The 22,872-nt window shown below is 52.8% G+C and overlaps 1 non-coding gene across 1 annotated transcript; it reads right to left on the bottom strand.

Annotated features, from left to right (window-relative positions):
• Positions 1 to 10,223: 10,223 nt before the first annotated feature.
• LOC136165577 (U5 spliceosomal RNA) lies at positions 10,224 to 10,336 on the bottom strand. Its single transcript, XR_010662586.1, has one exon. It is a non-coding gene; the product is annotated as a U5 spliceosomal RNA (small nuclear RNA).
• Between the last annotated feature and the right edge of the window lie 12,536 nt (positions 10,337 to 22,872).

Genomic DNA, 22,872 nt, shown 5'->3' on the forward strand with positions numbered 1-22,872 from the left:
CTGGGCTGCAGTGACACCAACAGCCCAAAGGCCCCTGTGGCTTTAACACAGCAAGGGCTTATTTCTCATCACACAAAATGTGGTCCAGCCATCCTTGGTCTTCCACCGAGGCCCGGTCAAGGGAAAGAAGGGCTAGAGAAGGGCAGCAACAATGAGATGCTATGGTTCAAAACTAACCCTTGCCACCTTCGCTCACATTTCATTGATCAGAATCAACCACCTGGGGACACCTCTTTCAAGGGGACGGAAGAGTGTGACCATGTCTGCCACCAAACATCCCCATTCACAGGCCCCCACCCCCAAGGTTACACCTTATCTGTAGTGAAATATTTTCCCTTTAAACTGACCAGGCTATCACTGTTCTCTACATTAAAATGTTAGTTGCTCAGTCGTGTACGACTCTGCGATCCCATGGACTGTAGCCCACCAGGCTCCTCTGTCCAGGGATTTCCCAGGCAAGAATACTGGAGTGGGTAGCCATACCCTTTTCCAAGGGGTCTTCCCAATCCAGGGATCGATCCCGGGTCTCCCACATTACAGGTGGATTCTTTACTGCCTGAGCCACCAAGGAAGCCTTCTCTACCTTAAAATGAAAGTTGTTCAGCCGTGTCCGACTCTTTGCGACTCTATGGACTATACATTCCATGGAATTCTCCAGGCCAGAATACTGGAGTGGGTAGCCTTTCCCTTCTCCAGGGGATCTCCCCAACCCAGGAATCGAGCATGGGTCTCCTGCATTGCAGATGGATTCTTTACCAACTGAGCTCTCAGGGAAGCCCTAATAAAGCCAAGGAAGTTTCTCTACCTTATACTTCATCCTAAACAAGGATGGCCATGGATCCACGGATTCGATGTGCGGCATGTATCATGTTGGTGCACATTACAATAAAAACGTAATGGGAACTGCCCTGGTGATCCAGTGGTTAAGACTCCAGGCTCCCAATGCAGGGGGCCCGGGTTCAATCCCTGGTCAGCAAACTAGATCCCGTATCCTACAACTAAAGATCCTGTGTGCCTCAACTAAGACCCAACACCACCAAATAAATAAATAATACATACACACATAACTGTTCAAATTGAAAAATCTACCCCGTTCCCCTGAAATGACATGTGGATCACAGTCACGCCTCCCACGCTGACGAACATAAGCTAATTTCACACATTGTCAGTGCCTGCCCCCTGCCTCTTATTAGGCTTTCCACCAAGGTTAGCTACTATTTCATTCACCATTTCCTCGGTCCACCCTCAGGCCCACCGAATCCCCATTTTATAGGTGAGGAAACTGAGGCAAAGAGAAGCCTCACCTGAGGCCATGCACTTGGGAAGTGATGGAGAGGTTTCCCCACCTCCCGCCCACCCCCACGCTGTGCCCAGCCCTGCCGGGCCTCCTCCTGACGCGGCCCAAATGCCCTGGATCCTGAAGGCTCCCCCCAGGCCCCATGGAGAGGCCCCTGCTCTTTGGAAAGGCAGCCAGGAGAGGGAAAGGGTTAAGCCTGTCATGTTGTGTTCCCACCAAACACCTCTGCTTAAATGCAGAATCCCAACAGGGTGGTGTTTGCTGTAAAAGGCCTAAGAGTGATTTGTGAAGTCTCGAAGGCCCGTAATCTCGTCAGCGTAATGGGATTATATTTCAAATCACCACGGCCTGTTCATTACCCATTTAAACTCCTCTGACAGAGGAAAACTTACATAAAACGCACACGGCAGCCCTTGCCGACTTCCCCACTCGCCTTCCTGATTAGACAAACAGATGCTGAGGTCTGGAATGAAAAAATAATGTGCCCATTTATTCATTTTTCTGACAAGTCACAATAGATTTTTAACTGCCAATGAGTGACCTCCCGGAGGGGCGGCGGCTGGGAGGTGGCCGCCGGGCAGCAAGTGGTCATTTCCTGGCCTGGCTGGCGATGTCTCCCGGGATCACAGCTCAGCCAGGCTGAGCCCCTCTCCTCGCCCGGTCCCAGGTGGGGTGGGGGACTACCTGCTGGGTCGCTCGGCTGTCACCACCCAGAGGGGGCCAGGGACCTCCTGAGGGCAACCAGGATGCAGCCATGGCCTGAAGCCACAGTCTGGGCAGGAATCCCAGCCCTGCCTTGATCAGCAGGGTGACTGAGAACACTTGTCATCTCTTGGAGCCTCAGTGTTCCCGTCAATAAAATGGAGACAGTAAGACAGCTCATCTCGGAGGTGCGGGCTCCAGGCTCGGGGGCTCCCAGGGACGACATCCAGCTGGCACCGCCGGCGGTGCCCGGCCCACCTCCACCGTGACCTCTGGCGGATGGGGCTTTGCTGTCACTTGCTGGGTCTGTGTCACTGTGCTCTGAGATGGTGCCTGGAGCAGAGGTGGGCGGGCGGAGGGGCAGCTGGGTCAGGGACCCACCTCTGTCTGCCCCACCCCCAGGACCAGGGTCCTGCCCCTGGGGTGCCCCCTCCTCATTCAGAAGCCGGACACTGCACCTGCAGACTGGTGGCCAGATGGCCACCAGTTAGAGGGGACCCTATGGCAGTGAACGGAAAACTCTCCTCCCTTGTGTCATTCCAGGCCTCCCGCCCTCTTCCAGGACACCGCAGGCTCAGTCTCACCCTGATGATCCTCGAGTCACCTGGTGTCTGCCTCCAGTGGGGAGGGCTCCAGCATGGATAAACCATGCACCCCTGAGACCCGGGTTCAGCCCTGGAGCCTCACACGCTCACACTGTAGAAGGCACAGTCAGTCACGTCTCCCAGCCCTCTTTCCTGGCCCTCCAATGACTCTTTCTGGAAAAAACTCAGTCACAGGTTTCCTGAAGGCAAACCCCAGTACCAGGAGATAGGATAGGACTGAATTATCTTTGGGTCCAGCCCAGGGCCTGGCCTGGAGGTGGTAGCAGCAAGCTATGTAAACTCACCCTTTCAGCCCACAAACATCTGAGCCCAGGGCCTGGGCAGGGCCTGACCCTCAGGCTGTAGCAGGGACATAGAGGCTGACTCCTCCAAGCCCTCACCTAGCAAGGAGGGTGCACTTTATCTGAGAGGCCTTGGTCAGATGAGAGACAGCAGCTGTAATGGGGGTGGGTTGCAGGCCAGGGCTGGGACCCAGGGAAGGCCTGTTCCAGCCACTGGGAGCCAGTGAGGGAGGGGGTGGCCAGGTGGGTGTGGACCAGCCTCAAAACTGAGCTAAGAATCTGCAGAAGGAATGAAAATCTGCTTGCTTGCTTGCTGTGTGACCTTGGACCCATGACTCAACCTCTCTGAGCCATCTTCTCATCTGCACAACTGGGACAAAATCTCATCTTCAGTGTCACTGACTTGGTGCACCATAGGGGATGAGTAACAAGTAGTCAGTTGTCAGTGGTCAGAGTTGGACCATAAAGAAGGCTGAAAGCTGAAGAATTGATTCTTTCGAACTGTGGTGCTGGAGAGTCCCTTGGACAGCAAGGCGATCAAACCAGTCAATCCTAAAGGAAATCAACCTTGAATATTTACTGGAAGGACTGATGCCAAAGCTCCAATACTGTGGCCACCTGATGCAAAGAGCCAACTCGTTGGAAAAGACCCTGATGCTGGGAAAGATTGAGGGCGGGGGGAGAAGGTGGCGACAGAGGATGAGATGGTTCGATGGCATCACCAATTCAATGGACACGAGTTTGAACAAACTCTGGGAGATAGTGAAGGACAGAGAAGCCTGGTGTGCTGCGGTCCATGGTCACAAAGAGTCAAACACAACCTTCCGACTATACAACAACAACAAGTAGCCATGGAGATGGTGTCAGGTCACATACTGGGAACATGTGTGCCAAGGCCTCCCCTGCTAGTGGGCCTCAGGGGGCATCTCCAGAACCCCAGGGAAGCCCCCGACCCATCCAGCTGGGGGTCTAGGCCCCCCTCCCAGGGCCTTACCACCACCCCTCTCTCCTAACCGGCACTGCCTGCCTCGCTGAGTAGCCCCAAGCAGGGTTCATATCTTTATGCATTAACTCTATGAATACGTAAGAAATACTGTGAGGCTAATTCTTTTTAAAATGATAAAATTTGTCTATATTATAGCATTCCAGCCCCCAGCTTCCTGAAAGCTAAAAATATTTTAATGTCATATTCCCATGTAAATTTCAGTTTAGAATTTAATACCCTTTTAACATACATTAAATTTTTAGCATTCTTCAAGCCCTTGGTTCTTCTAAGGGCTTAGCTACTGTGCGTTAGAGGAAAGGGCTGGGGAAGGCTGTAAATTAGGAGAGAAAGTTCTAGAATTAGGTTACCCCCAAACCTCTGTACCCACCCCATTGTGGGAGTTATTCCTCTGGGCTGAGGAGTATCTGAGCTAAACCCTGGTGTCCTGGGGAGGTGTCAGAAGTCTCGATTTCCTTGCTGGAGTGGCTGTGATTTTATGAAATAAACACAGGGGTGGCTTTACGGGAGTACTCCTCACAGCAGCCCAGGTCGGGGAGCCGGATGGCCTGGCGCCGGCCACATCAGAAGCCTGAGCACTGCAGTCCAGTTGCCCAGCTCAGACCCGACTTCTGTCACTTGCCAGCAGGTGACCTGACATGTTCTCTGTGCCTGTTTCCTGGCCCCAGGTGGGGCCATGTCGGAGTCAGTGCACAAGCTGTGTTATGAAAGGGGAGGTTATCAGCTTTGCAGCGGTGACGCCAGGATGCACTGGCTGGCCAAGCTGAGAACTCCGGGTGATGACGTATGGGAGCCGGAGCAGAGCATTTTAACTGATCCGTAACCCCACTCCAGCTCCTAGGGCAAGACCTCATCCCCCAGCCATTGGGATGCCCGAGGGCGTCTCTGCAAAGCCCCATGATTGGCCCATGGGCTGCAGCGTCCCACTAGTCCCAATAGTTCCCTCTTGGGGCAAGGCCAAGGACAGCCAGGGGAGGCTGTGAAAATGACAGGGAGGGGTGTTCATGGCAGTCTGGGTGGAAAGCAGGGTGGGGACCTCATGCCTCCCTGGGCTCAAGGGCTGAGGTCTGAGGTCTGCCTGGGGCACCCAGCCCACCAGCCTTGAACTCTGGGGTCTCGGGCTGCTCTGACCCGCCCACACCCCCTGCCGTGGGTCACCACACCAGGCTCCTTGAGTGAATCCCTCCATGTCTCTGAGCACCCATCTGTGAAATGGGGTCAAAAATAACAAAGCCTTCCTGGTGAGAGGACCCAGCATGGTAGGAGTCATCACCCACGACTCGATGTGTGGTGAAAGGCTCGCTTGGCCATCCGTCCAAGCAATCATTAACCAGAATGAGAAATTTACAGTATGGAGACCTGAAATCCAGTGAGATGATGGCTCTGCTTTCTAATCACTTTCAGGGGATGATATAATGCATTGATCGAAGGAGACGAACTGCACTTTGGGCTCCAACCAGTGTCTGCAATGTAAGCAGCGGGCTTGTTAACCTAGATTTATGAAGTGCATCTCCAACCTGGCGAGAAGGAAGGCGTGGTGGGAGGAAGATGCTGCCGGTGTGTGATACTGGGAGGCCCTGGGGACCAGGTAGGGATCCCCTTTGAGCCTGCCCCAGAAGAAGCCCAAGGAATCCCTCGCCAAGCAGACACCAATGAGTTAGCTCTCTGATGCGGAGTGAGTTCCCCAACTCTGGAGGAATGTAAGTGCTCAAGCTCCAGTCAAGAAGTGTCCACTAGTGCCTACCTCGTGCCAAGGCCAGCTCGGGCCCTGAAGGTACAGAAATGACCCGACCCAGAGCCTCTCTTGGGAAACTCAAGGACAGCGGGGCCGGGAGAGTCTCTAGAGCTTGGGTGACCAGAAGCAGAACAAGAGTGGAGGCAGATACATCCTTCCCCTCATAGACCCCTTTGCAGCTGGGGCCTGAGAACACTCCTGGATCTGGTGGATCCAATTGGAAGATGACAAGCTGGCGGACGCCAGGGGAGGACAGATGCTGAGGCAAGAAACCCCGAGAGGAAGAAATCAAGCAAGTGGGAGGAGAGTGGCCTGAGAGTCCAACCCCACCCATGGGATCGGTGAGTAAGAGATGGCTCCTCGGCTCCCTGTGGGCTTAGGCATCCTCGCTGCCGGGGCACCTTGAGACCCGGGAGCTCAATGTGCAGAGACCAAGTGGTCGTCTTCATCATTACCCAACTAATCCTCCCTGTACTACGGAAGGCAGGGCTCCTGAGGCCTTCTGCCCAGATCACTGGTTTCTTCTATCCATGTTGGGGATGGAAGCCTTTGGCTTTGGGGAGGGTCTAATCTGTGTCCCTCCCTAGGATTCTGTGAGGGGCTCTTGGGGACAGGACCGATGTCCTAGGCTATCACAGAGCAGTTGTCAGCTGACACTCGCCTCCCAACACGAGACCAGCCTTTCATCAATGTGTGTGTCAGCAGGAGACAGAACTTCAGCCGATGCCTGTGTCAGCTTGATCCCCCCCAACTCCGAAGTCCCATTTCTGGATCTCACTCTCTGCCCCTGAGAAGGGCATCTTCCAGGTCAGCTCCAGACTGTGTCAGGCTCTGGAACCTCAGAAGGAGGGACTTCTTATCCCCATGCCATATACACATGGCAGGACAGGGGTCTGATTGGCCTGACAGCAGTCACATGTTTATCCTCGGGCCAGTCTGCTGTGAATGGCAGTGCTCCCAGAACACAGGGATCAGGGTGTGGACCCCAGTCACCAGAGCAGAGGAAGGGGGTCGGGTAGAGTCCATGGATCTCTTCAGCAGCTGCTGTGTGCCAACCACCGTGCTAAATACCTATTCAAATAACACTCTCAAAATCCCCCCGAAGCAGTGGCTCACACCACACACGCTCATACCATCCTTACACAGTAACAAGACCTAGAGGCTAAGAGGCTTTGCCCGGTGAGGGAGGAGCTGGACCCGCTTCTGACTCCAACTCCCAGGGCTCCCCCTCGTGGGCCACCTCCTCCACATGGGAACAAGGGAGGTGAGGCTTCACTCCAACCACAGCGTCTCTGGAGATTGGTGGGCTATGTGAGGGTGTGTATGTGGTGAAGTGTGTGTGTGTGGTGTGTGTGGTTTGAGTGTGTGTGCAGTGCATGTGGTGTGTGAGGCATGTGTGTGTGATGTGCGCATGTGTATGGAGTGCATGTGGTGTGTGTGTGGTGTGAGTGTGTGTACATAGTATGTGTGGATGTGTGTGTGGTGTGAGTGTGGCGTATGTAATATATGGTGTATGAGTGTGTGTGGCGTGTGGTAGTATGTGGTATGTGGTGTGAGTGTATGGTGTGTGTGTGTGCGTAGTGTGTGTTGTGTGTATATGGTATGAGTGTGTGTGGTGTGAGTGTGTGCTGTGTGTGTGGTGTGAGTGTGTGCTGTGTGTATATGGTATGAGTGTGTGTGGTGTGAGTGTGTGCTGTGTGTGTGGTGTGAGTGTGTGCTGTGTGTATATGGTATGAGTGTGTGTGGTGTGAGTGTGTATACATAGTATGTGTGGTATGTGTGTGTGGTGTGTGTGTGGCGTATGTAATATATGGTGTATGAGTGTGTGTGGTGTGTGTGTGCGTAGTGTGTGTGTGGTGTGAGTATGTATGGTGAGTATAATATGCAGTGTATCATGCGAGTGTGTGTGTTGTGTGGTATGAATGTGTATTGTGTATGTGGTGTGTGTGTGATGTTTGTGCATGGTGTGTGTGGTGTGAGTCTCTGGTATGTGTGTGTGATAAGAGTGTGTGTGGTGTACACAGTGTGTGTGGTGTGGACGTGTGTGTGAGGGAGCGTTTACCCCATGAGCCGCCTGCCCCTGCCCATCCCCGCTCCCCCGGGCAGGGCACACATCCTCACACACCTGTGCTCGGGGCACAGCGAGCCTGGCGGCGTCTGCTCTCGAAGGAGGCCATGAGGGTCTCTAAGCAGCCCCTTCCCTACCGCCGAACAGCTGGCCACCATCTTGGCACACATTTGCCTGTCACATCTGATTTGCAAAGTCGTGTCTGTAACAGACCCACAGGAGCGTCCAGTTGGGGCTTTTTCAGGTCAAGGAGTATTTTCCACAGTCTCTAGTTCTTCAGGGGAAAAAAAAAGTGTGAACAGCCCTCCTTCTCCATTGCGAAGCTGACACTCTCAGCAATGGAATTGGCCTCCTGGTCACTCTGAGCTAAAGCCTTGAGAATCACCTGAGGTTCTGTCATGATCCCATTTTACAGATGAGGAAATCGAGGCTCAGAGGAGTCTTATCATTTCCCCAAGGTCACATAGCGACTAAGAGCACAGCCAGGATTTGAACATGGCCCCTCTGGCCCCTCAAGCCATCGCTCATGGCCATTATGTCCACAGCCTCCCTGCAGACTCCTGAGCTGAGCTGTCTTTGCTGGTATGACTCCAGGACCTCCTCCTCCAGGAAGCCTGCCTGAGCTGTCATGGTCCTCCTTGGCCCTTTGAGCTCTTACCACTGACTAGAGTCTCTGGTTTCCAGCGCATTCTGGGAGGGGCCCAACAGAGCTGAGCAACTTTGATTCCCTGAAGGCATTGACTTGGCCAAGGTGCTTCCAGTGCCTGGAGCAGAAGCCCAGGAGGATGCAGGCTAAGTAGGTTCCTTTCCTGCAGGAACCCCCAGAGCCCTTAATGGGTACCATGTACCATGCTCCAGGAAGGAGTGACATATGCAGTGTTTCCCAAACACCATTTTTTTTTTTGGCCAGAGCCACATAAGGGTCATTCAGAACTTAGAGCAACAAGGCTGTTTTAGGCAGCTCAAGTTAAGCAGGGTCAGGTGCAGACCGAGAGCAATCCAACTCTGCCACCTATTAGCTGTGTGACCTTAGACAAGTTGCTTTACCTCTCTGAGCCTGTTACCCTATACACTTCCACGTGGCTCATCAGGGCGACTCCACCTTCATCCAGGCAGCTATCATCACCCTCCATCCAGCAAAAGCCTCTTCCCAGGCCTCTCGTGCTCTCTCATTCCCGGGTGTGATCTCCAGGCCTGGAGGATTGAGTTTGCCTTGCTCTGCACTCACAGTAACCCCAATACCAGAGCAAGCCTGGCACAAAATAATGTTTGTTTAATGAGTGAATGGATGGAAGAATGAGTATTCCTATGTGAACGCTCTGAATTTAATATGGGGCAGGCATGGCCCGGCACAGCAGCCCATAGCCACTCCCCTCTCTGACCCCCATCCCTATCCTTCTACATTTCAGTCTGCTTTGAACCTAAAGGAAGTCCAAGTCTCATTCAGCAAACATTTATTCAATTTGAATAATTATATCCTGTTGGGAGTTGGCAGATGGCAAAAGATGACTAGGAGAAACTCTTTGTCTTCTTGTATAAAAAACAGCCTCTCTCTCTAGAGGAGACGAGAAGCTCCAAGCCTGGGCTCTGCCCCACCAGGGTTCATGGGCTCCTTGCCTCTACACCACACCACCATGGCAGGACCATATCACCTGTGCCCATTGTGCAGGTGAGGAGAGTGAGACTCAGTCCTGGGTTGCCTAGCTCTGCCTCACTCCCTATTTTTGTGTGACACTAAGCTAGTCATTTCACCTCTATGAGCCTCAGTTTACTCATCTGTAAAATAGGGCTAATAATCCCTCCTCTACAGGGTCATGACAATTACATGAGCTAGTAGATGGGAGCAAGAGATCTGAGGTAAAGCCAGTTTTGTGGCTGTGAATGGTCAGAGGGGCAGAGACACCTGGGAAGTAGTTGCCTCAAAGATGAAGCTCTTGGCTGAGCCTGAGGAATCAACGCACAATGCAGTGGCCAGCATATAACAGGTGACCGATAAACTTTGGTGTAATGAATGACTACCTTCTGCTGGTGCTGCCAATTGTCCTGGAACATGGACAGAGGCACAGAGCTTGAACCAGGATTCCCTTGGACAGACCCTGAGAATACAGGGGATACAATGGAGCAGGACAGCCAAGACCCATTCTCCAGCCTAGGCCAGGACAGCCTAGACCCATCCTCCACCTTCAGGGGCTCTGTGTGGGCCCATGAGCCTCTGTACGCATGGCCAAGACAAATGTCACACAACCAAGATGGCTGCCTGAACACTCAAGATGGCTGCCACACCCAACAATATGGCTGCCACACAGCTGCCCTAAAAACCAGTGTCCACGGGGTACCAAGAGCCCTACTGTGACTGGATTCAAAACAAAAAAAAGCATTAATTATCAAACTGTAACCAGACTCCAAATAGAGTGAGTCAAAACCCAGGGCAGCCTAAACTCTCCCAGGAATAAGAATCCAGTCAGCCCATCCCTGTGCCCCTGAGAATGCTGGGTAATTACTTTTTCCCTTTTGTCTGTTTTCTTTTCACAGAACCACCAAGAAGCAGCCTCAAAAATCAGCTAAAGCTTCCAAAGTGCTTCTTTCCCCAGAAATCTTTTATAAAAGGTGAAAGATTTACAAGACCTGAAGAGCAAACCAAGCAGGATAATTGTTTTTGGAATGACCCCAATATTTTCACCCTGGCGACCCCAGCTGGGCATCTTGCCCCATATTTATGATTCCTGGTCCTCTGCGCACCACCAGGTGACCTTTCTGAGCCCCCTCTGTGAGCCCCCAGTCCCTTATCGGGCCTGTAACTCACCCTGACGCTATCTCTCGGGAGGGTCTTCTGCACTTTAATTTAACTCCCCTCATCTTTATTTCCCGGACTTCAAGGTTTTCTCTTTCGAATTGCCCTTCCCGGGACAAGCATAATCTGTTTGCCATCAAGCTCAATAAATAAGTTTGTGCAGGAGATGGAACCATTTGGGGAGAGCGGCTCAGGCCCAGGAAGCCGCCTCCGGCTCTCAGCCCCTTCCGGGCAGCGATGGCTGGTCTGTGTGTCCTTGAGCCTTGGTCCTGGCGGGAGCCACTGCCTCAGTTCTGAGGCCGAGTGGCCAGTTGTAACAAATAAAAATACAAGACACCTGGTTAAATTGGAATTTCAGATAAACAATGAATTTTTTTAGTGTAAGTATGCCCCATTCAATATATGTTTTTAAAAAAATTCTTCACTGTTTATCTGAAATTCCAATTTAACTGGGCATCTTGGGTTTTTTCTGGTATCAGCTTCTGGGGGCCATCTCACTCACTCCCCCGAATGTAGATTAATACATTGGAGAGTGTTTATTTACCAGTGTTGCCATAACAAAGTACCAGAGACTGGGTGGCTTAAACAAAAGAAATTGTTTTTCTCATACTTTTGGGGGCCGGAAGTGCAAGATCAAGTTAATCAAGTGGGGCTGGTTTCTTACAGTCTCTCTCCTTGGCTTGTAGATGGCCCCCTTCTCCCTGTATTCTTACGTGGTCATCCCTCTGTGTGTGTCCTAATTTCCTCTGCTGAAACAGTCCTGTTGGATCAGGGCCCACCATAATGACCTCAGTTCAGTTCAGTCGCTCAGTCGTGTCCGACACTTTGCAACCCCATGAACCGCAGCACACCAGGCCTCCCTGTCCATCATCAACTCCCGGAGTCCACCAAACCCATGTCCATAGAGTCAGTGATGCCATCCAACCATCTCATCCTCTGTCGTCCCCTTCTCCTCCTGCCCTCAATCTTTCCCAGCGTCAAGGTCTTTTCCAATGAGTCAGCTCTTCACATCAGGTGGCCAAAGTGTTGGAGTTTCAGCTTCAACATCAGTCCTTCCAATGAACACCCAGGACTGATGTCCTTTAAGATGGACTGGTTGGATCTCCTTGCAGTCCAAGGGACTTTTAAGAGTCTTCTCCAACAACACAGTCCAAAAGCATCAATTTTTCAGTGCTCAGCTTTCTCTATAAGTCCAACTCTCACATCCATACATGACCACTGGAAAAACCATAGCCTTGACTAAACGGACCTTTGTTGGCAAAGTAATGTCTCTGCTTTTTAATATGCTGTCTAGGTTGGTCATAACTTTCCTTCCACAGAGTAAGCGTCTTTTAATTTCATGGCTGCAGTCACAATCTGCAGTGATTTTGAAGCCCAGAAAAATAAAGTCAGCCACTGTTTCCACTATTTCCCCATCTATTTGCCATGAAGTGATGGGACCGGATGCCATGATCTTAGTTTTCTGAATGTTGAGCTTTAAGCCAACTTTTTTGACTCTCCTCTTTCACTTTCATCAAGAGGCTCTTTAGTTCTTCTTCACTTTCTGACATAAGGGTGGTGTCATCTGCATATCTGAGGTTATTGATATTTCTCCTGGCAATCTTGATTCCAGCATGTGCGTCCTCCAGCCCAGCGTTTCTCATGATGTACTCTACATATAAGTTAAATAATCAGGGTGACAATATACAGCCTTGACATACTCCTTTTCCTATATTGAACCAATCTGTTGCTCCATGTCCAGTTCTAACTGTTGCTTCCTGACCTGCATACAGGTTTCTCAAGAGGCAGGTCAGGTGGTCTGGTATTCCCATCCCTTGAAGAATTTTCCACAGATTATTGTGATCCACACTGTCAAAGGCTTTGGCATAGTCAATAAAGCAGAAATAGATGTTTTTATGGAACTCTCCCACTTTTTTGATGATCCAGCAGATGTTGGCAATTTGATCTCTGGTTCCTCTGCCTTTTCTAAAACCAGCTTGAACATCTGGAAGTTCACAGTTAAAGTATTGTTGAAGCCTGGCTTGGAGAATTTTAAGCATTACTTTACTAGCATGTGAGGTGAGTGCAATTATGCGGTAGTTTGAGCATTCTTTGGCATTGCCTTTCTTTGGGACTGGAATGAAAACTGACCTTTTCCAGTCCTATGGCCACTGCTGAGTTTTCCAAATTTGCTGGCATATTGAGTGCAGCACTTTCACAGCATCATCTTTCAGGATTTGAAATAGCTCAACTGGAATTCCATCACCTCCACTAGCTTTGTTCGTAGTGATGCTTCCGAAGGCCCACTTGACTTCACATTCCAGGATGTCTGGCTCTAGGTGAGTGATCACACCATCGTGACTATCTGGGTCGTGAAGATCTTTTTTGTATAGTTCTGTGTATTCTTGCCACCTCTTCTTAATATCTTCTGCTTCTGTTAGGTCCCTTCCATTTCTGTCCTTAATTGTGCCCATCTTTGCATGAAATGTTCCAAATTGTAACTTAATTACCTCTCTGAAGACCCTGCCTCCAAATACATTCACATTCTAAAGTACGAGGGTTGGGCCTTCAACGTGTGAATTTTGTAGGAACACGTTTCAGTCTACCACAAAGGGTGTTTAACTCCCTCCCACCAAAAATCTCCAGAGTCTGGGCTTACTTCAGGGCAGCCCTGGAAGGCAACAACCTTGCCTGTCCAGCCACTGTAGATTCTGCAGAGTCTGCAGGGGCCTGGTTCAGAGCAGGCCCACCATGAAAGCTGTCAAGGTCCTATCAGATTCACCCACACTCTCTCTGACCTCACTATCCTGGCAATACTGAGGGGTGCCCCCACGACCCTGCGAGCAGGTACCATCAGTCAAGGAGTGCAGAGCAGGAATGAGGCACAGGAGCACAAAGGCAACTTAAAATTATTGAAATTACCCAACCCTAAAGTTGTTCAAACCTGCCTACCCTGGTGTTTTGGTACTGTATCACAGCCATGAAAGATATTACCTTTGGGGATAGCTTTGGGGGAATGGTATCCCAGACTCTTCATACTATTTCCCAATTTCTTGTAAGTCTATGAACAGTGAATAGTGGTACCCCATAGCCTAAGAATCGAACCAGTGTCTCCTGCATTGCAGGCGGATTCTTTACCAACTGAGCTATCAGGGAAGCCCCTGTAAGTCTATATTTAAATTTTTTTTTTAATTTAGAAAAATTTAAAACAAGAAACGTGTTGAAGAAATCAGAGCCAAACCTATGTTTGCCTGCGTGCGAGCCAAGTCACTTCACTCGTGTCCGATTCTTTGTGACCCTTTGGACAATAACCCTCCAGGCTCCTCTGTCCATAGGATTCTTCAGGCAAGAATACTGGAGTGGGTTGCCATGTCTTCCTCCAAGGGATCTTTCCAACCTAGGGACCGAACCCACTTCTCTTAGGTCTGCTGCACTGCCAGGCAGGTTCTTTACCACTAGCGGCACCTGGAAAGCCAAATCTATCTCTACATGAACTTTATTAAACCCCAGTGAGAATACAAAATACTCTAACGATCCAGATTGAACTATGAAAGATACGATAGATACAATTTATAGACTCAAAGAACTTGAGTGGGAAAGTTAATACATAATAAGCTTAACTGATACTAGTGTAAAAGAGGCAACACTGAAACAAAATAGGAAAAATGCATAAATATTGGATAATTAATGGATACATAATAAAAAATAATTTAGTAAATAAGAAAGAGATAATTGGATAAAGTAATCACCTCGCATCTTAATGCTGGCTGATTTTCTCTCCTGACCCCAAGATTGACAGTTTTTCATTGTCTTTATCCAGTCACGTCTCTCTTTGATGTGAAGGTTTATTTTTACTTATTTTTAGAATAGCCCATTAGCTTCTAATATTTCTAAATATTATTAAATTAATGTCGGCTTCTATACTAGATAATCCACATGAAATAAAAAAACAAGTGGAAAAAAGAATGGAACTACGCCTTAGAGAAAATGATACAAGAGCAGGAAAGTTTAATCAGGCAAAGTGATGAGACAAAGGCTTACCCCAGGAGGAGCAACTGCCACTCCAGGGGACAGGGCCTGTCTGTGCGTCTGTCTGTCCCCTCACCCTCTTATTCTCAGAGTCTGGCACAGAGAAGGCACACAATAAATATTTGTGGAGTGACTGACTGAGTGACGTCTTGGTTGGTCGTCTGCTTATGGCCTCAACTGGCTGGTGAGCCCTGGTCCCCAGAAGCAAAGTGCAGCCGTCCCACTCTCACCGAGGCCCAGCAGCCAGGGGCAACCACCCCCCGGCCCTTCCCCAGCGCCCTGGCACCTGAGCAGCCACCTCCCTGGGTACCCGGCTGCAGCAGAGGCAGGGTGCCCAGGGCAGAGAGCCAGCCCGTGCCTGCCCAGGAGGCCCGGCCCAGCTGTTTGCGGAGGCCGAGGGCCTGTAAAGACACAGGGCTTCTGCGAGGTTCTCCTGATACAATAAAAGATTATCAGCTAAATAAAACAAGGAGTGACTGGGGCCACTGTGCCCTGTTGGATTGAAATCGTGTGAGCAAAGTAGTTTTCTCTGAGAGATTTATTTCCTGCATTGGCTTCAGGCAGCCAGCCTAGCCGGAAAGAACGGGACTGGTCTCCCTCCATTGGGGTTGGTGGGGAGGACACGCGTTTTTATTTAATCTTCCAATGAGCTGGAACAGTGAAGACAGCGTGAATGGACATTAATTCTGAAACAAATTATTAAAGTGCGATCTGGGATTCCGGGAAAGCCATCTACCCCCTGCCTGTCTGCTGCTTCCCCTCCACCCAGGCCATAAAATCCCTCCCCTCCACTCAAACCCCAACACAGGGTTTCCCATCCAGAGAAGAAAGGCCTGGAACTGACCTGAGCCCAGGGCCAGTGGAGCATCGGCCTGGCGGGATGGCCCCTGCCCTCCAGCCGACACCATCTCACTGCTGGGCCTTGGCCCCCCAGAGGGCCTCCCCACATTTTGTCCCCTCACTACCTGTATCTGTGACCAAGGATGCCCCAGGCGGAGATGGCCACCACCTTCCTCTCATGGGCTCAACCTCCATTGGTCTTCACCAGCTCTGGGCCCCTCCCTCACACCCAGCCCAGCCCAGGCCAGCAAGGACCTCGCTACTGTCCTAAACTGTCTGGCATTCCACACTCCACTGCTGGGCCCTGCCCAGGCCCTGCTCATCTGAGAGGAAAGTGATCTGGAATTCAAGCAGGGAGCCAGAAAGCATGAGCTGGGCAATCTGAGGCCTCTGGGTGGGACTTGGACACAGAAAATGTCAAACCCAGCATCCCGTGGTGGCCAGTCTGGGAGAAAGGAGACAGCCAGTCCTGAGTAACCACTGTGGAGAGAGTATACCAGGCCCAGGGCGGTAGACAAAGGGGCATCTCAAGTCAGTTGGGTGCTGGGGGAGTTCAGAGGGGCTTCCAGAGACAAGACCCCTGACCTGGGCGTGGAAGGAGAAGGAAGTTGTGCTACCTTCCAGAAGGTCTGGAGGTAGAAAGAACATCTACTCCTGCATTCGAGATCTATTACAATAATGACAATCACGACAGTTAAAATGCATGGAGCACTTCCTGTCTGCTCTGCTCTCAGATTCTAATCTTCCCAGCAACCCCACAAGGATGTTATTGTTGTTTAGTCACTAAGTCTTCCCTGGTGGCTCAGTGGTAAAGAATCTGCCTGCCAAGCAGGGGAGGCAGGTTTCATCTCTGGGTCGGGAAGATCTCTGGGAGAAGGAAATGGCAACCCACTCCAGTATTCTTGCCTGGGAAATCCCATGGACAGAGGAGCCTGGTGGGCTACAGTCCATGTGGTTGCAAAAGAGTCAGATATGACTTACCAACTAAACAGCAGGGACGTAGGAACTACTGATATTCCCATTTTACAGATGAGGAGACTGAGGCTCAGAGCGGCCAGCTGCCCAAAATAATATGTGGGAGAACTTGAACCTAGGTCTCTCTGACTCCAGAGACAAGGCCCTACCACACCCTGCCTCCCCTGGATCCCATGCAGGTTTCCCCCACTGGTCTATGTTGGGGTGGGCAGGGCAGCATGCAGATCAGCAAGCTTTGAAGCCATGTCTGCACCAGCGAGTCGGAGCATGGTCAAACCCACTTGGCCTGGCCTTCCCTCTTTCCTTCATCCCTTCCTGACTCTAATAACAGAGCTCGTGGCCCTGGGTAACAGGGGTTGGATGGGATTGAGAGATCCTGGCCAGGTAAGTTCTCCTGCCTCACCCGATCAACCCATCACAGCCATGGCCATAGATAGACCCACCTGCCCAGGGTTCACATTTTTTAATGATCACAAACACATTTTATCATTATTATTATTTTAGTTTTAATTTTTTTTTTTCAATTTTTTGGCCACAAGCAGCATGCAGGATCTTAGTGCCCCAGTCAAGGCTCGAACCCCTGCCCCCTGCAGTGGAAGCTCGGTGTCTGGACCACTGGGCCTCCAAGGAAGTCCCAGTAATTAGAAATCTCCTGAGGCCCTCATGGCCACATATCATACCCTACCTGTCCAAGGTAGACAGGCCGCTCTGGGCTCCCGATTCCCAGAGCCTGGCATGGATCAGAGCCGAAGGTTCAGAGGGCTCCTTCAGGTCAGGCTGGGGGCCCCACCTTCTGCTCCTCCCAGCAGCAATGCCTCCATCCACTCGGCTGTACAAGGCTGGAAGGACCTTCCCACCTCCCGTCCGTCACCCCATAACCAATCCATCGCAAGTGTCGGCACTGTGTCGTGCTTATTTGCTCAGTCATGTCCAACTCTTGGAGACCCCATGGGCTGTAGCCTGCCTGGCTCCTCTCTCCATAAGATTCTCCAGACAAGAATACTGGACTGGGTCACCCTGCCCTCCTCCAGGGGATCGTCAACACCCCAACACAAAACACACCCGCAGTCTGCCCACTTCTCCCTGCTCCGCCACCTCCTCCCTGGGCCCAGCACCCCCATCTCTCTCCCCTCCATGACTCCCAACCACACCCTCCTCAGCAACATCTGGTGGGTGTCAGTGATGGGATCGCAGACAGAAACCTCGTGTGCGAGTGTGTGAAAATAGAGCATTCTCTTGTTCTCTCATGTTGGGAAAAGGAGTACATTTTCTATCAGCCTAGACAACAAAAACGACGGGAACCAAGCATTCAGTAAGGATTTAGTTGACAATGACCCTGTAATCATGTCACCTCTCTCCAGCTGACGTCCTGCACACCTCTCTGCCCAAGGTGGTTTGCTCAGGTCAAATTTGCTCACTCAAGACTTAAATGTCTTCCTCCCATTATCCAGGATGGGATGGGGAGTGTTTCTTGATTACTGCAATTATTTTGAAAATGCTGTCTCTTTATCCTCTGGATCCCTCTGGGGGATCTCAGCCCCCCCGGGACCACGTGCCCCATCCTTCCTCCCCTATCAGGTCAGAGCTTCTGGGAGTGGTAGCAGGACCCATAAGCAGCCCTGGTGGGTGATGACAGCCCCACCCCAAAGATTCCAGTCCTTCCACGCTCACGGGAACAAAACCTTGAGGGATGAGAGAAGAGGGGCAGCTAGTCTGGGGGGGAGACTTGGCAAGCCAGAGATTCCTGGGGGGCTGGGTTAAGAGGCTGGGATGACTTCCTTGCACAGACACTAATAATAATAATAGAAGCCTGCCACGCACAGGTCTGGTCCTTTCCGGGTACTGGGCCCGGTGCTAACACTCTGAGTGCCCACACCTCCCCCTGAGGTGGGTAATTGTGTTATTTTCCTGTAGACTGGGAAGCTGAGATGCAGAGAGGATGGGCACACAGCTAGTAGAGTCCTGATTCAAATCCCAAAGCCTGGCCCCTCACTGCTGTGCTCCAGGCCTGGCGCTCCCAGGGTTGGGAGAACCCAGCACATAAGGATGGGGTGGGGGGTGGTGAGAGGGAAGTGGAGGGGCAGGCTGGGCCCAGAACCAAGTCAGGACTCGGTCCAAGAGCAACAGGGATTCACGTTTGGGCTTTAAACTGGAGAGGTTCATGGTCCTGTCTGGGTTTGGGTTTAAAGGCTGCTTGACTGTCCTGGTCAAGTGGATAAGAGAGAAAGAGACTAAGGCTGTGGGGGCAGGAAGGGGAGGGAAGAGAGAGAAGGGGTGATAGAGAGAAGGGGGAAGGAGGGAGAAATGTGCAGACCTCACGGATGCCACCACCATAGTCACGGGGGGACCTGGTGACCCGAACTGGCAGGGGCTCTGGGTGTCTACGGCTCAGAGCCCACCTGCAGCTACTGCAGCACCCCCTCCACCCCCACCCTACCCCCAGTCTCCCCAGTCCAGCCCAGCAACTATTCTGCCTGCTGGATCCTCCCTGGGTCCTTGTCTCCCACCCCCTCGCCCTGACTGTCCAGAGTCCAGGGAAACTGTCCAGAGTCCCTCAGGGAGAAGCTGCAGAGATGGGGACCCTGAGGTCTGTCCAACTCCCAACCTCAGCTCTTGCACCTGCTCCGCGAGGCTGCCACCAAGAATGAACCAACCTGCACACAAAGCAGCCCCTTTTGTATTTCTGAACTGCTCAGAACTTGCCCAAGAGCAGAAATAGCAAAAATGCAAACCTTCTAAAGTCAATAACAGGTTAAAAAGCCAAAGCAAGAATAAGTAGTGACAATTCCTACAGCCTGTCCTGTGGGAAAGCCTCTGGCCAGGAGCGGGGTCCTGCGCCCATATATGAACCAATCATGGTGCCACGATGGGCTGGGCCTGGAGGGCACCTTCTTCCTTGTACTTGGTGGTGGGTGCTGGGTTTGCCACCACTAGGGAAGGGGAAAATACTGTGGGACCTCAAAATCAAGTTACTACAAAGCCTGTTCTACGAACGTCTCAGAGAGGTTAAGCAACCCATCAAATCACCCAGCTCCCCCTTCCATTGCTCTGAACCTGTGCTCTGAATCCCCACCTGTAGGGGCAGAGCGGGTTTTGGAGTAGGGACAGGGCACACTGTTGGCCCCTGTGAGAGAAAGTCCAGATTTCCCTCTTTCTGGCATTAAGCTCCTGCGAGGCGACCCCACTTCCCGTTTCCCCCTCTGACCACATCCCTCCTGCATGCGCTCCCAACCTTAAGTCCTACCTGCTCTGCTGGACCGGAATTACCTGGCTGGGGCGGGGCCTCAGTCCTCTCTAAACCGCCTCTCCCTTCCCTCACCATTCCCAGGGCAGAGCCTGGCTCAGGGCAAGTGCTTCTGAAAGGTTCTGTGTGGATTCTCAAAGGTTCTGTGTGAATAAGCTAGAAAGGACCTATAGAAGTCCCTGGGCTCAAAGCCTGCAGACACAGCGCACTGCCTCCGAGGCCCCCTGCTGTTGCTGGTTTTAATTCCACTCCCTCCCAAGTCAAGTCTCCAAGTCAAGACCCCCTGGCAAGTCAATTCCACTTCCTCCCAAGGCGCAGGTCCCTGCTTCACCCTCACCTCATCCCTGGGGTGAGCCTTCTCCCTGGGACCTGGAGTGATCCAATCCCTAGAGATCAAGAGCTTTCTCAGCCCAAGACTCAAGGATCAAGAGGATACCGGAACACACACACGTACACAGCTCCCTTTCTTCCGGGAGGGGAGGAAACCCCCATTCCGGTCTTCTCTTTGGGGAAGGAGGCCAGGGAACCTGGAGATGGGAAGGGGAAGGGGAGGAAGAGATCTCCTTCCTCTGCCTGCCCTTGTGACCGTCTTCCAGGCCTGCAGATCCCGGCCTGGGACTCCCACCCCTGCTCACCCCCGCCTGGCCTGCGGGGCGGAGGGGCGCCAACTAAGGAAGGCGCCAACTAAGCCCGCCAGGACTCGGCGCACCCGGCCCGCCACAGCAGGTCTCCCCAAGGACACACACGCTGGACGCGTTCCCGCCCGCGGCCGCTGTCACACGCGGTGGCTCAGCAAGCGCTCACACACACCCCGGGCCCCGCGCACACCCGCTGCCACGCGGAGCCGGACACGCACGGCGGGAAGGCCTTGCGGGGGGCACGGTGCACCGGGAGGGTCGACGATCGGATGCCCGCGCGTCCGTCTGGGCCTGGGCCTCGTTCGGCGGGGGCGCGACCCCAAGCGCCCCAAACACCCGCGGGGGTCCCGGCTGCCCGACGGCGGCGGGGCGGGACGCTGGGGCTCGGGAGCGGCCGAGGCTTCCGCCCCGGCTCCGCGCCGCCCCTCTCTGCCGGGTGGCGGCAGCCGCCAGGGAGGCCCAACCGCGGCCTCGTGGCGCCCCCTGCGGTCGGCACTGCGCGGGCTCGAGCCCGGAGCCCGGGGGCGCCGAGGTGGGTGGTGGCTCCTCCTCTCCCCGGCTCCACTGCGGCCTTAGACACCCCCCCGGAGCGACCGCGTGGAAGGGGCGGGAGCTGCGGCCGCGCCGGGGCCCGGGAGCCGGGCCAGAGCCCCGCGGCCGCCGCCTGCCCGGCCCACCCTGCTCGCGCCCCAGCCCGGCCACGCGCGGGGGCCTCTTCCTCGTTTGACAGAGCGGGAGACTGAGGCGGGGCGCACAGCCGGGACGCGGGGAAACCTGGCTGGGACCTTGACTCTGGGGCATGTGAATGGGGGGTCTCCGAACCCGGCCGGCCATCTCCTGGGTCGTATTGGTCTCCTCCCCGCACCGCCTGCCTCTGCCCGCCCCAGCCCTCCTCTGAGCCCACCCACCCACACGCTGCCCATCTGTCCAGGAACTGCCCGCACCCACTTAACACTGTCCTGGAGTCTTAAACCAAAAAAATCACGTGCGTGTGCGTGCCAAGTCGCTGCAGTCGTGTTCGATTCTTTGCGACCCCATGGACTATATAGCCCGCCAGGCTCCTCTGTCCTTGTGATTCTCCAGGCAAGAATACTGGAGTGGCTTGCCATGCCCTCCTCCAGGGGGTCTTCCCCACCCAGGAATCAAACCTGCATCCCATCTCTCCTACATTGGTAGGTGGGTACTTTACCACTAGCGTTCTGGAGTCTTTTAAAAAAATCACAACAGGAAAAAAACCCTAGGAGCCCCAGTCTCAGGGTCCACCTTGGGGCCACGAAACCAAGGTCCACGAGAGCCCCTTAGCACTAGCCTGGTCTCTGTGAGTCAGTCTGGTTGTCTAACTGCACAGAGATCCTTTAGGACCCCCTTTGCCCCCTTCTGTGCTAGCAGGGAGGTGGCACCCAGTTTTTTGCACTCATGACACATGCTCTGGGCCAGGCCCTGTGTGCCTGTCCTGCAATCCTCACGGCAAATCAACCCTGTAGGGTGATTATTATTATTACTGCATCCTACAGATGAGACCGAAGCTCATGAGGTCGGGGGGCTTGCCTGAGCTCACACATAGCAGATGAGTGGCAGAGCTGAGATTGCAGCCCTGACTCGAGACTCACTTCAGAGCTCTACCAGCCCCGTCTACGGTTACCATGTGGAACCCATGCCAGGCATCAGCATTGGCCTTTTGATGTGACCCACCCGGACATGGAGAGTGGCCACCCCCTCACACCCATCACAAAGGTCACAATCACATTGGTAAGGCTCCAGCCCAAGCCTGGCCCTCAGAATCCCCAAGAGTCAGGTGCCTCCAGACTGATCCTCCCATTTTACAGATGGGCATGCTGAGTCCACAGAGACGCATGGTCTTTCTCAGGATCACACAGAGCAGCTGTGGTCTAGGCTGCTCAATACCCCAGGCAAGAAAAGAGTTCAGGTCCCAGGATCTGACCCATCTGTGCTTCAGGGCTGCAGGCCTCATTGTGGGGTCAATGGTTTAGCTGGAGTTCTGTCTGGAGGGAGGGATGAAGACCAGGAGGCAGACACTAACACAAAACAAGGACAAACCCAGAGATCAGAGCTGAGATGAGGGCTTGGCTGGGGTTTGGGGAAGCTCAAAGGAGAGACTGGACATGGGAGGGGTCAGTCAGGAAAGGATTCCCAAAAAAGTGACGTCAAGTGGGCTTTAAAAGGATGCATAAGAGTTTGCCAATGGAAAAATGCAGGCAGGGATATTTCAGGGCAAGACGTGGAGCTCAGCGGCCTGCAGGAGTTGGGCTAGCTCCCACCTGTACCTTGGTAGTTAAGAGTATGGGACTGGGTTCTAGACAGTCCTGGGTTGGAGTCCCAGCCCTGCTGTGTGACTTCTGGCAGGTGACGTAACCTTTCTGAGCCTCCATTTCCTAGGCTATAAAATGAGAGTAGGGATGATCTTCTCAGTCACGAGGCGTTGCCAGGTGATCAAGGGGCAGGGCACACAGGAAGACGGGTGACTAAAGACTACTGTAGGGAGCAGTTGGGAATTGGAGAAAAGAAAGACATGGCTGAGGAGGTCATCTGTCTTCCAAGGACAGACAGAGGACAGACAGACTGTGAGGGACCTTGAATGTCAAGCTAAGGACTTGGCTCTGTTCTGAAGGCAGTGGGGAGACATGGAAGGGCTTCGAGTCAAGGAGTTACAGCTGTGATTTGTGT

This window comes from Muntiacus reevesi, chromosome 3 (genome assembly GCF_963930625.1).
Source record: "Muntiacus reevesi chromosome 3, mMunRee1.1, whole genome shotgun sequence".
NCBI lineage: Eukaryota > Metazoa > Chordata > Mammalia > Artiodactyla > Cervidae > Muntiacus > Muntiacus reevesi.